The 12,963-nt window shown below is 34.9% G+C and overlaps 1 protein-coding gene across 10 annotated transcripts in view; it reads right to left on the minus strand.

Annotated features, from left to right (window-relative positions):
* The window catches only part of LOC5577980 (ecotropic viral integration site 5 ortholog), a 117,688-nt gene that overhangs the window by 36,875 nt on the left and 67,850 nt on the right, over window positions 1–12,963 (minus strand). The window lies entirely within an intron of this gene.

Below are 12,963 nucleotides of genomic sequence, written 5' to 3' on the forward strand. Positions count from 1 at the left end.
ATAAGTTTTGATTGTAAATAAAAGTTTATATTTATCCTCAACTTTAGTAAACATCTACAGGCAAATTAATGATGGCAAATAAGGTAGGTTGGGTTATTTTTACCTGATCTGACCCAGTGACAGGATTGATAATCGAAAAATTATCGTCAAATTTGTAATTTATGGTCTCGTTGAAGTCTTTCACAATTTTTTTTTTTTGCAAGCTGAATTGTTGTTGATGCCAAAACATGTACAACATCTAACAAATGATTCTAAATCCGTCTATCTCATACAAAACGTCCACTTTTTGTATGAAATATACGGATTTTAACCCAGGACTGATTTGGGTCCTTTATCGTCGAGTTAGCTTGGAGTTAAGTTATTGTACGATAATTTATCGCTTAACATCCTTTGTGTACTAGCAGAAAGCCTAAGCTAAGAATATCCAGTTTCTACATTCATTAATTCCCCAGCTACCTTTTCCCCTTAACCTTCCTTGTGCATTGGGGTCATTTTTGGCCAATCGGCACGGTAAATAAGCTGTAACTTTGTAGCGAAAAGAGATATAAATCTTTCGTGCTAAAAGAAGCTTTCAGCGACCACTAGGAGCGGCGCTACAAAAAAAAAAGTGACACATGATGCATTAAGGGTCAAAAATGACCCATGGCTTTGAAACGCTCTCAAAAATCCAATTCTTAACCGATTTCGTTCTTTTAGCTTTATATGAAAGATATGGAACTCAAGAATAGAACCCTGGAAATTGTTTGTCAGTATGGCCATTCTGGGCACAAGGGAACCTGGAACCTGTTTCAGAAAGAACTGGCGTATATCATATTCAGCAGTTCATACACATGTATATAACGACGGTTCGAATTTCATGGATTTTCATTCCGATTTACAAGAGCACCAAGAGGACCAACATTTAGATTTGACCGGTATTTCGGAGTATTCCGGAACCGGTTCCGCTAGGGTGTGATGTGGACATTTTCAGACCATCATATAGTACCATCATGCGACGGCTCAAAATACATGATTTTTCATCAAGATATAAATGGACACCATACCATATACCTGGCGTTACGCACCTAGTGGAACAGAGCCTGCTTCTCAGCATTTATTAACGGAGAGGTTTGCCATCTTTCTATTTTTGCCTATGTATATCGCTTGGCAAGCCCGATGATATTGTATTGTATGGGAAGTCGAAAAAATTTCCAACCCGGAAAGATCCTCGTCCGGTGGGATTCGAACCTATGCCCCTTAGTTTGGTCTAGATGAGAAGCTGCGTGTTTACCGCGGGGCTTCCCAAACATAAAAATATTATATTAGAATATCATTTCCGTTACGGCCAAATTAGAAAAAAAAGATTATACAGTCAACTCAGTATAACTGGATTTTGAACGGACCAGAGGACAAGGGAGGTATACAGTAAAAGCTAGAGTAACCTGACCAGTGGATTACAACAGAGTTGAAACAGATTTTGCTATTCCGTTAGCGCGTTTTTTCTAAAAAAGTATGTTATAATTTTTAATGATTAGTAGTTAAAATAATAAAAATTATAACACAATTTACTCTAAACTAAACTAAACTGAAACAAAATATGCTATAAGCAATTGCTCTCACAAATTTTATGAAAAATTTGTAATAATTATGTTCTAACTAGTAACAAATTTGAAGCAGCTTTTGTTAATATGGTTTTGTTTCAATTATGTTTAAATTTCTTCCATGAATTCAAAGTACTTCTAGCAAAAATGAAACAAAATTTGATATTTGTAATAAATCTTGATATAATCGTGCTACAATATTGTTGTAATTCACTGGTCGGTAGTAGATAAAATAACAAAAAATTCAATATAATTTCCTCTATACTAAACAAAATATAATATAATGTAAACAAAAATGTAACTTATTATGTTTCAAATCAAACAAAAATATAACTCAGTTTGTCATTAGTCATAACTTAATTATAACAAAATTTGTTATGTTTTTTACATGAATAAAAGCGCACACGTAAAAGTAACTTCCCTCAGATTTTGTATCACGAATTGTTTTATAATTATGTTATAAATTTAAACAAATGTGTAATAGCCTTTGTTATTATAACTGATTTTGTTTTAATTATGTAAGGACTTTGTTACAACTCAACGTGCATGAACAAAATTGAAATAAAGTTTGATATTTGTAACAAATCTTGATATAATTGTGATACAATTTTGTTGTAATCCACTGATTGCATTCTTTACACATGCTGCAGCCTTATGTGCAGAAGCCATAAGATCCAAGATAATCTCTACTGTAATCCTTACAGCGATTTTTCCATGGGTTCCACAAGCGGTTACCCTGAGATTTCTCCAAGAAACAAATTTTGTTCGCTACCAGACCGTTTCCGATAGAACTCCAGAAATACCAGCAATTCCATCAGGAATATTGCCAGAAGTTCCTCCAGGGATTTTTCCAAGGATTATTCCAGGAATTTCTGCAGGGTTATTTGTACAGGGATTTCGCCAAGACTTACTGCGGGAATGTCTCCAGTGATTCCTCCAGTAAAATTTTAACTAGAATTTCTCCAGGAATTCCTCGAACGATTCCTCAGGGAACTTTTTCAGATATTACTTCTGGGCCACTCAGGCTTCTCAGACACCCGTCTAGAATCACATAACAAGATTATGACATATTGTAACAAAAGCTGTTAAATTAACAGAAGTTCATATAACTTTGTCAAGATGGCTTTGTTCTTAACTTGTCACATTTTTTTGTATCAGATTAATTACATGACATTTGTTATATTTCTTACATTGCATGTGTAAGTTGGTTGTAAATAACATCTAAAGTTATGAACAATAACAAAATTTGCAATAATGTTGTTTTGTTGTGACAGGTCGGTAACACGTTTTGTAATCATATTGGTATAGTTTTAATAGGATTTGTTATATTCTATATTTATTTGGCGTTAAATTTGTTATTCCAACTACTAACGGTATATGTTTTAAAACAATTCATAATCTTATAATAAAGTCATACAAGAGCAAAACTGTTATAATCTTGTTTCTTCTATCTGGTCGGGGACTCTTCTTAGCATTCCTCCAGGAATATTTCTACAAGGATTTATGCAGTGATGTCTTTAAGGCTTCCTCCAAGTTACAATACAACGATTTCTTGAAGCATTACTCCAGATATTTCTCCATTTGTTTCTCCAGAATATTCTCGGGTAGTCTTCTCGAGATTCTTCTACGAATTATTCCTGAGGCTTCCTCCGGGATCACTCCCGAAATTCTCCTGGAGAAATTCATCTAGGGATTCTACAATAAATAACTTCTTGAATTCCTTTAGGGATTCCTCAAAAGTTTACTTTAGGAATTACCTCAGGCATGCGTCCAAGAAATCGCTATATGAATTCTTTTAAGGATTTTTTCAGGTAATCTTCCAGGAATTCTTCTTCAAATTTCTTTAGAGACTCGTTCTGGGCCTCCAAAAACTCCTCCGGGCAATTCTTCGAGAATCCTCTATAAATTCCTACATAGATTTACCCATGAATTCCTCCAGAGATTTTATCAAAATGAATAATAATTCATCCTGAATTTCATCTGCGACTTTTTTAGAGATTCCTCTAGGAACTCCTTTTCTCAAGAAGATGTTTGAAAGAAAATAGATGAGGTCCTGAAAAGATTCCTAGAGCAATCCCTGGAGAAACCTTAAAAAACACCTTCACGTAAATGCTTCCAGTGGACCTTTTGTCCTTTGAAAGAAGCACCACACCAGACCTTGGACTAGCATGCAACGCCCAATTTCACAATTTTCCTAACTCCTTGGTCGATGCGGATAAATGCGTTGTAATTCTAGAAAAAAATAGAGTAATCCCTTGAAGAATCCCCGGTTGAATTCCTGGAAAAATGTCTGAAGTAATTCTTGCAAGAGTCAATCGAGGGATTCTTAGAAGAATTCTCTAGAGGAATTCATGAAAAAATCCCTGGAACATAAAATATGCTTTTTGGCTCCACTGTTTATTTGTTTACCGGCTTTTTTATAATAAAGATTGCGTAGACGAAAATCATATTTCATTAAAATGTGCAGTTGATTGTCTACCAGCCCATCCTTGGACAATTTCTAGAGGAAATCATTAAGATTTTTTTAAAGCTGACAAAATCCTTTGTGATATTTCTGATGAAGAAGCTGAAGAAATCCCTGCAGGAATCGCTGTAGAGGTTTTACATAAGAAAGCCATGATTCCATGAAGAGATTCAACAAAAAAATCAATGTAAAGCATTTACTGGAGGGATATTTGTAGAGATTTTCGTAAAATAATCCCTGAAGTAGTTCTTAGCATAATGTATGACTTAATTCCTGCAGGAATTCATATGAGAATCACAGAAGGAATTTCAAAAAGAACTCTTAGAGGAATCCCTGTTGGTGGTTCAGAACGAGTCCCAGTCAGTCTGGAGAAATTATTAAAATAATTCATGCCGCGATTTTCTTTGTGTGCGATTCTCCTTTAACTGTGGGAGAATTCCTCCAAGAAATTCTTGAGGAATTTGTAAGTTGAGAAACACCTGTAAAAATTCCTGGTAGAATCCCTGGAGTAATTTCGGGAGGAATCCAAGAAGAAATTTTCAGAATGATTCCTGGAAGCATCTTGAGAGGACTACTTGGAGATATCTTTGTATGTTTCCGTGGAGGAATCATCAGAGAAAATTCTGAAGAAATCACTAGATAAATATCTTGAGTAACCATTAAAACAAAATGTCCTAGTGTAACTCTTAGAGAGATTCCTGGGGGAAACCTTGAAGATATGAACATTAACATACTCTAACAATCCCTTCATAAAAAAGTGTTGCCTTAAAGATTCTCTGCAAGAATCCTTGATTTTCTAGAGGAATCTCTGAAAGAATACCAGAAAAAATCGCTTAAAAATTATCTGGAGAAATTCCGCAGCTTTCCTGAAAGAATTCCTGGAACAGATCTTGGAGGATTTCTGGCAGGAACTCCTGGAAGAATCCCAGTAAAAAATTTACTTTAGTAATCACTACCCGAGCAAAAGAAAATAACTACTGAATACCAAATTGAGGTATTCCATACCAGATAATTTCCAATACTTACAACCTGAATGAGATATGAATGAGCCCTGCATAAGAGGTAAAATACCTCAAACAATACCTTCTGCATATTCTACAAATACCAAGCTAATACTTAGATCAGGTATTGTAATACCTAAATTATACATGATGGGTTTTCATATAAAAGTTTTTTTTTTTTTTTTCTATAATAGTTCAATACCTCCAGCAGTCCTCAATACCTATCGAATACCAAAATGAAGTATTTTTAATTGTTTTAAACATTTTTTTCAAATACCATTATAATACCAAAACGAGGTATTAACAACTGAACAATACCTAAATATAGTTTGATACCAAAATATGATATGCAGTGCTGGGAATGGTAATAGTAGTAGGCTTGAATTTCGAGAAAGTCACGTGGCTCTCTGACTACAGTAGTTCCAAAACGTTGAATCTCATCAAGTAGCCTATGTTGGGTGCATGAATTTTCTAAATCGTTAGTGTCATTGAAGGCTCTAAATGCGGGAAATGCAGCGGGAAGTAGAACATTTTTCTACAGTAATTTTGGGTTGCCCATAGCAACGGGTGTTTTGCAATTTTCAAGACGTTTTGCCTACAGAAGCGATGGGCGTGAGTTTCACTGGATTCGCTGACTGTGATTGGCTTTGCTTGGCTACTGTAGAGTAAATTTCAGATATTTTCCCAACCCTGATGGTATGCATAAGTTATTGCGAGTTATTTTTTCCTGCCTGTAAATATTGTTTGCAGGAATCCTAGGACGAATTGCTTATCGAATCCCTGGAGAAACTCCAGGAGGAATTGCTGAGATATTCAGCCTATCAAGAGCCTCAAACTGGTCTAAAATGTATCATGGAAAACGATATTTCTTCCTGGAGCAATCTCTGGCATAAGCCCTAGTGAAGAAATTGCTGTAAGAGATTATTCGTGAAGGAATTTTCGAAATAATTCCTGGAGAATTCTCTGGAAGAACCTCTGGAGATATTTAGAGAGTGATTCTTGAAGGAATATCTGAAGGTTTTCCTAAAAGGATGTCTGGTGCCCTATTTGAGCAGGTCTTAAAATTGCGATTGGTGTCAAAAGTTATATAGTTATAAGTTAGAATTATGTCGAATGATTTCGATTCCTTATATTACATTTTTTTACTAATTTGGTAATAATGGAAATAAAATTCAAGTATGATAACTTTATGTTTAAGAGACCCATATAGCCTCAGCGGTAAACGCGCAGCTTTTCAGTAAGATAAAACTAATGGGCATGGGTTCGATTCCCACCGGTCGAGGATCCTTTCGGGTTGGAAATTTTTTCGACTTCCCAGGTATACAATATCATCATGCCTTGGCATATATACATAGGCAAAAATAGTCAGATGGCAAACCTCTCCGTTTATTAATGCTGAAGAGCAGGCTCTGTTCCACTAGGTGCGTAACGTCAGGTATATGGCATGGTGTCCATTTACATCTGGATGAAAAATCATGTATTTTGAGCCGTCGCATGATGGTACTATATGATGGTCTGAAAATGTCCACATCACACCCTAGCGGAACCGGTTCCGGAATACTCCGAAATACCGGCCAAATCTAAATGTTGGTCCTCTTGGTGCTCTTGTAAATCGGAATGAAAAACCATGAAATTTGAACCGTCGTTTTATACATGTGTATGAACTGCTGAATATGATATACGCCAGTTCCTTCTGAAACAGGTTCCAGGTTCGCTTGTGCCCTTGTGCCCAGTATGGCCATACTGACAAACAATTTCCAGGCTTCCATTCTTTAGTTCAATATCTTTCACATAAAGCTAAAAGAACCAAAATCGGTTCAAAAATGGATTTTTGAGAGCGTTTCAAAGCCATGGGTCATTTTTGACCCTTAATGCATAATGTGTAACTTTTTCTTAATGCATTAGGAAGGTTAAAGAATTGTAGTTTTTAGGTCAAAACACTGTTTGACCTTATATTGTCTGGTGTTCAATTATTCAATTAATGTTCAGTGGTTATAACTTTTCTGTCAGTAAGTATTCCAAGTTCACTCCAGTTGTGTTAATGAAAGCCGATTACTATTTCTGGACGTAATATGATTTGTCGAGGGTCAGTGAAACACAATCGAAGTCGGTCATCAGATGGGCGCCTACGCCATGTTCCAAAACATCAAACTCATAAAAAATGCATGTAGCGCACCCCTTATCAACCTAACAAAATTGTCTGCACCGAAAAATTAATAAGGTCAGACAAACACAGCACGTGTCACCGCACCCGAATGCGTGGAACAGGCCGTAATACAATTTATTGAATTGGATCTGCCGCATGCGACGGCAAACAACTTCCACGAACACACAGGTGAGGTTCATGGCACAACAAATAACGCCTGTCAAGGTTCTCGTTCTACTAACTGGCTTGGCAGAACGCACACCTTTCTTTCCCTATGTGACAAAATTACCACCGCAATAAATCGGCGACAATGTTTGAATTTTTTATTCGAGGTGCTCATCAATTATCAGGAATGAAAACCGTAGCGAAGGCGTGACGTTCATGCTCCTCGGGAGTTGTAAATTGTACGGCAGTTACATCGAAACATTGTTTTTATTATTATCTGTTTAACAACCAGTGTGGAGTTTAATTGTCAGAAAATTTATTTGTGACTTCGTAAGGAGAATCGATACAAACAAAATGCAATAGATTACAGTCAACTTCCCACAAGTTGATATTCAGTCCCTTGATATAGATTTATAAAATCCCTTGGACTAACTCGATGACCCCTACGAATTATGGAGAGTTGACTGTATTGAACTTTTCGATTTTATAAAAAAGCAGAATCCTATAATCTTTACATAAACTTAAATTTTAGATTTTCAGTACCTACTATATTAATTTACAGATGCTCGCAGAATATAAACTAATCTTTATTTAATAATCTCAAAGGTGTATTTGTTCTTACTCAAGTCTGACGATCAATATAATGATACTTTGTTGATAACGATGAAATATATTAAAAAAAATTTATCTTAATATGTAGTAGGTAAACCTTTTGCCAAAGACTAATTCATTTCCGATTCAAGTTTCGAAGTCCGTCTTCATTTAGAAGTCATATGCGTGACTGTAATCGACCATTCGAAACCATTTTCGAAGCGGAACAGATTCTGATACCTAATGAATAAATTCATACATCCGCACACTTGTCTAAGTTTGAGATTTTTCGATGAAATCTTTTAAAACATGATTTATGTCTGTGGAGAATGCGTTTTGTTTCGATGGAAGGCCACCAAAATATATTTTGATAGAGTTTATGTCAAAACAAATTGATTATAACATTCATTTCTATACTCTATATGGTGTTAGATCAGTTTAGGTTACGATACGAAGATTTTCGCTTAGGTATTGACTTGAGATACATATTTACAATGGTTTACATATGGTTTCGGAAAATTTCCTAAATTTATTGGGGGACCGACACGGAGCCATACGTCACGTAAATATCTCTTATTTGACTATAATCAAATATATGAAACATCAGATGTTTTCGAATTAACAATGTTTCCTTAATTATGGCTTTATAGTAAGCCAAAAAATTCCAAAATTTGAGAGCACGCATACTTCGAACCACGATATTATAAAACTTGAATGAACCTAAAATTTTCCTATGCAGGGTTTAAGTTTATGGTCGCACCTCCCAAAAAATCCCGGATTCAAAATATTCGATCAGTGAAAAAGTGAGAATATCAAGTTTTAATATTTTATATGAAAGGCCCTCGCTGGACGATCGATCAGATAGACTATGAGAATACCTTTAATAACTCTTAGCTTCTAAATTTCTTTAAAAATATAGCATGTATAACAAAACAAAGAAGATTTGAAGAAAAAATATCGAATATTTTATTGGTTTTTGTTTAAGGCTCATGTATAATATGGCATGACAGAGCCGAATATAGTACGTTATTATTTATAACTAGTGGTCCCGGCAAACTTCGTCTTGCTATCAGTAGGCTGTTGGAAAACGCTAAGAATCGTCCCATACAGAATGACAGTTCCGTTCACGCTCGTTTTTCCGACTTTCCCGGTGAATATCCTGGGATTTTGATACACACAAACACGTCGGAAAACTTGACGAACAAAACGGAAAAATAATCATTCAAATCCGTTGACCCGTTCGGAAGCCATTTCGTGACATACAAACACCATTCTATTTTTATTTATATAGATTTGAACTTTGCAACTAAGCTATTTATGTTATTTTAGATACGTACTCGCCACCTCGCACAGCAAGCTAGAGCTGTTTATCTCAGTTTTTATATGTTGTTGACACTCAGCTACAGTCTGTTAATGTGGTTGTCTAAAAAAGTGGCTGTAACAGTTAATTAAGAAAGGTGGACATGGTTTCTTACTGTAACAGTGACCATTCGTTCATTGAATAAATTAAGAATAAATATTACTCGTTTAATACAAAGCATATACAAAGTCAAACTGACTCTGAAGTACATTCATCTGCATTTGAAGTTGCGCCTGGCAAAATATAATCATTCAATTACTTTTTGATAATACTATGTTGAAGAATTGCAATAAAAAAAGCTTTGCAAGTATACGAATGTCCACTGCACCATAAAACGAACTTCGAGGGAAAACTGCTCAAACAATTGATAAGTGGGACCTACAAACTGAAGTATCAAACAACTATGTTATAGTGTTTTAAGCATTCGCATAGTTGATCTCAAATATGAACCGTTAGTGTCGTATCCTAGGCAGTCCCAAACAACGTGGTTGATATCATGATATTCTTGCTAAAAGTTTTTTGAAATATGTGATCAGTAACAAAATCTTAAACGGATCTCGTTTAGGCCATTCTTCAATGTTTAGTACTATCCCGAAATTCATCAGAATCCAAGAAACGATTGTATATTTTTGCTGCATACATTATTGCAGAACTTTAGATGAGAAAAAATGCATGTATTTCATTATGGGCTTTACGAATCTTTTATATTAATTTTCATTTATGTTGTACCACATTATAAGTGAATCTATCATTTTGGCTCATCATTATGACTTCCTTGTCTATGGTACTGTGTAGAGATAAATCAGGGTGTCTACTCATTTACAGAAATGAAATTCCCTGATATTTTCAGTTTTTACAGGTTGAAAAAAATCCTGCTTTGAGAAGTTCTCTAAATACATAAATGATTGACGAATTACTAAGTTTAGATTTATTTTTAAAGATAGGTAGGTATCTTTGCAAAAACATCTAACTATATATTTAAAAGTATTTTCCCTTCAATAAAAAAAAACTTATTTGTTTTGGTCTGAACGTGTCAAAAATATTTTATTTTATTTGCAGGAAAAACAAAGAATGTTTTGTTTATCAAATGATCTGATAATGCCTTTAATGATCAGATATCAGATATCAGTCTATTTGATCTTGAGAATAAAATAGCTTTTCTTTTCAAATGCAATTTATATTTATGAACAACAGCAACGTCACCAGAATATTTCATTGGAGAGTGTTTTGTATTTTTTCCTAGATGATATATTGGGAAAATCAGAGCTGCTAGCAACTGTTCGACGATTATGAATTAAAACGAGGCCTTACATGAATTATGAACACAAAAAGAAACATAACATGAAACGCGACATGAGAACTCTCATTCCTAAATTGAACAGACATTTTTATAAAATTATTTCCAAGACTTTTTTGGAATTCCTCATGACATTGCAAGTATTACTGCACATTTTACTAATTCAACCTGGAATTTTTCCGTGAATGTTGGAGATTGAATTAAGAATCCCTTCAAGATCGATTCAGACATTTTTCAATGAAGCTTAATAATTCTCCAAGAAATATTGCATTGAACTTCCTCCACTATTCACATTTATAGATGTCTTCAGGGAAATTTCAAGATTGTTTTGGAGAAAATTGTTAAACATATCCAAGAAAATGAGTTCTAAGCATACCTTAATAAATTTCTAAAAAAGTCTCTGAAAAAACTCATAATTTTTAGAAAAAATCTTCCTAGAATTTGCTTGATAAATTGCTAAAATAACTAAACAAAATCTGAATAATATCCTACAAGACATTTTGAAGAAATCCTTCAATGCAGTTCAGACAGAATCCCTGAAAAATATCTATGAATGATCGAACCAATAACTGTAATAATTGCTGTAGTATTACTTGGTGTGGAAACTTGTATGATGTTTTGAAGAATCCATGGCAATTTGGAAATGTTATTCGATTTTTTTAGAGAAATGTTTGAACCGCAGCAATAATATTTTGATGATATGCTGGAGAAATTCCGTGAGAAAGTTCTTGAAAAATTATTCACAATTCACAACAGTTCACAATAGATTTCATCGAACAATGCCTGAAGGATTTTTAGAGCAATTCCTGAGAGTAATCGTGGATGAATTTAAAAAAAGCCTTATGAAAATGTTTATATTAAATAAAAAAATCTTTGTTGGAATTATTGTAATGCTTCTTGGAAACTGCCGAAACTTTGTTGAAACAACTGGAGATATCGGTGAAAGAACCAGTGGAAAAAAAATGTGGAGAAAACTCTGGGATTATCGCTAGGTTCTTTTTCAATCTCTGTGTAAATTACTGCAGGTTTTTCAAGCTCTAGAATGAACTTTTGTGGAAGCGTTGGAGTGCTCTAAGATTTTCTGAACCAAATTCTGAAGAAGTTCTTGTAAACAGTTATTGAAAAATCGCTGGTAGCATTTCTGGAAGTATTCCAGAAGAAATCACTGGATAAATTATGAGACTTCCGGAAGCATTCCTCTGGATCTGAGAAAAATATCATTAAGAATTTAAGGATCTGAGAAAAATGTCATTTAGGATCTGAGAAAAATATCATTCGGAATAGTTACGTAATAGTCTCTGAAGATTTCTCCGGAGTCTCAAGATTTGTGCACCAGGATTCACTGCCAGCAGACCTTAACCAAAAATAGAGACTTGCATTAGAATAGTAACCAATCTGCGTAACCTAAAATGTATTATTATTTATACCTTTTGTATTTTTCGCTCTTTTCCTACAAAGTTTATTATTTTTGTCATAAATAGGCGAAAAAAATATATGAAAAAATATTGGGGTGGGTAATGTCTGTTATATTACCGCGGGGTTAACGTAGGACTACTATGGACACAACTTCGATCAATTCTGGGTCAAACAACAGTGCAGTAGCTTTTGATAGATGATAGGATGTTTAATGATAGGTGTTGTGATTGCGAGTTTCGGATTTTAAAGTAAAATACTTTAAAAAATCATAGGGAGGTTGTGTACAAGACAGGACCGCATGACGTTAACTACGCCATGTGATTTGCTGCGTTTGAATTGAAGCCATTTGACATAATTGCAACCTTCCTTTGGTTATAATGGATCATTGAAATAACCAAAAGGCCGCTATGGCAAGCATAGATAGCGCCACCGTAGCCTTGTGTGTTTGGCAGAACAGCAATGCTGTCACAATGTTAAATCCCATATAAAGTTGCGCCTTTGTTTTGATGCGGTGAGCACAGACAAAAACTACCTTCAATGATCCATTCAGAATGTGATGGTTTGTGAATTTAAGAACAGTGAGGAGCTCTCCGTTCGGAGAAGTGCTCCAGTCATCGATGACGTCATCGCCACCGTAAATTTCAATTTGTCATATTGTCAAGTCTTCTTTTTCTTCTTCTTGGTATAACGTTCTCACACGGATAGAGCCTGCTTCTTTGCTTAGTGTTCAATGAGCACTTCCACAGTTATTAACTGAGAGCTTCTTTGCCTAAATTGCCATTTTCGCATTCGTACATCGTGTGGCAGGAACGATGAGACCTTGGATGAGACTTTATGCCCAGGGAAGTCAAGGAAATTCCAATTACGAAAAGATCCTGGACCGACCGGGAATCAAACTCAGACAGCATGGCTTTGCTTTGTAGCCAAGGTCTATAACCACTCG

This window comes from Aedes aegypti, chromosome 1 (assembly GCF_002204515.2).
Source record: "Aedes aegypti strain LVP_AGWG chromosome 1, AaegL5.0 Primary Assembly, whole genome shotgun sequence".
In the NCBI taxonomy this organism is placed as follows: domain Eukaryota; kingdom Metazoa; phylum Arthropoda; class Insecta; order Diptera; family Culicidae; genus Aedes; species Aedes aegypti.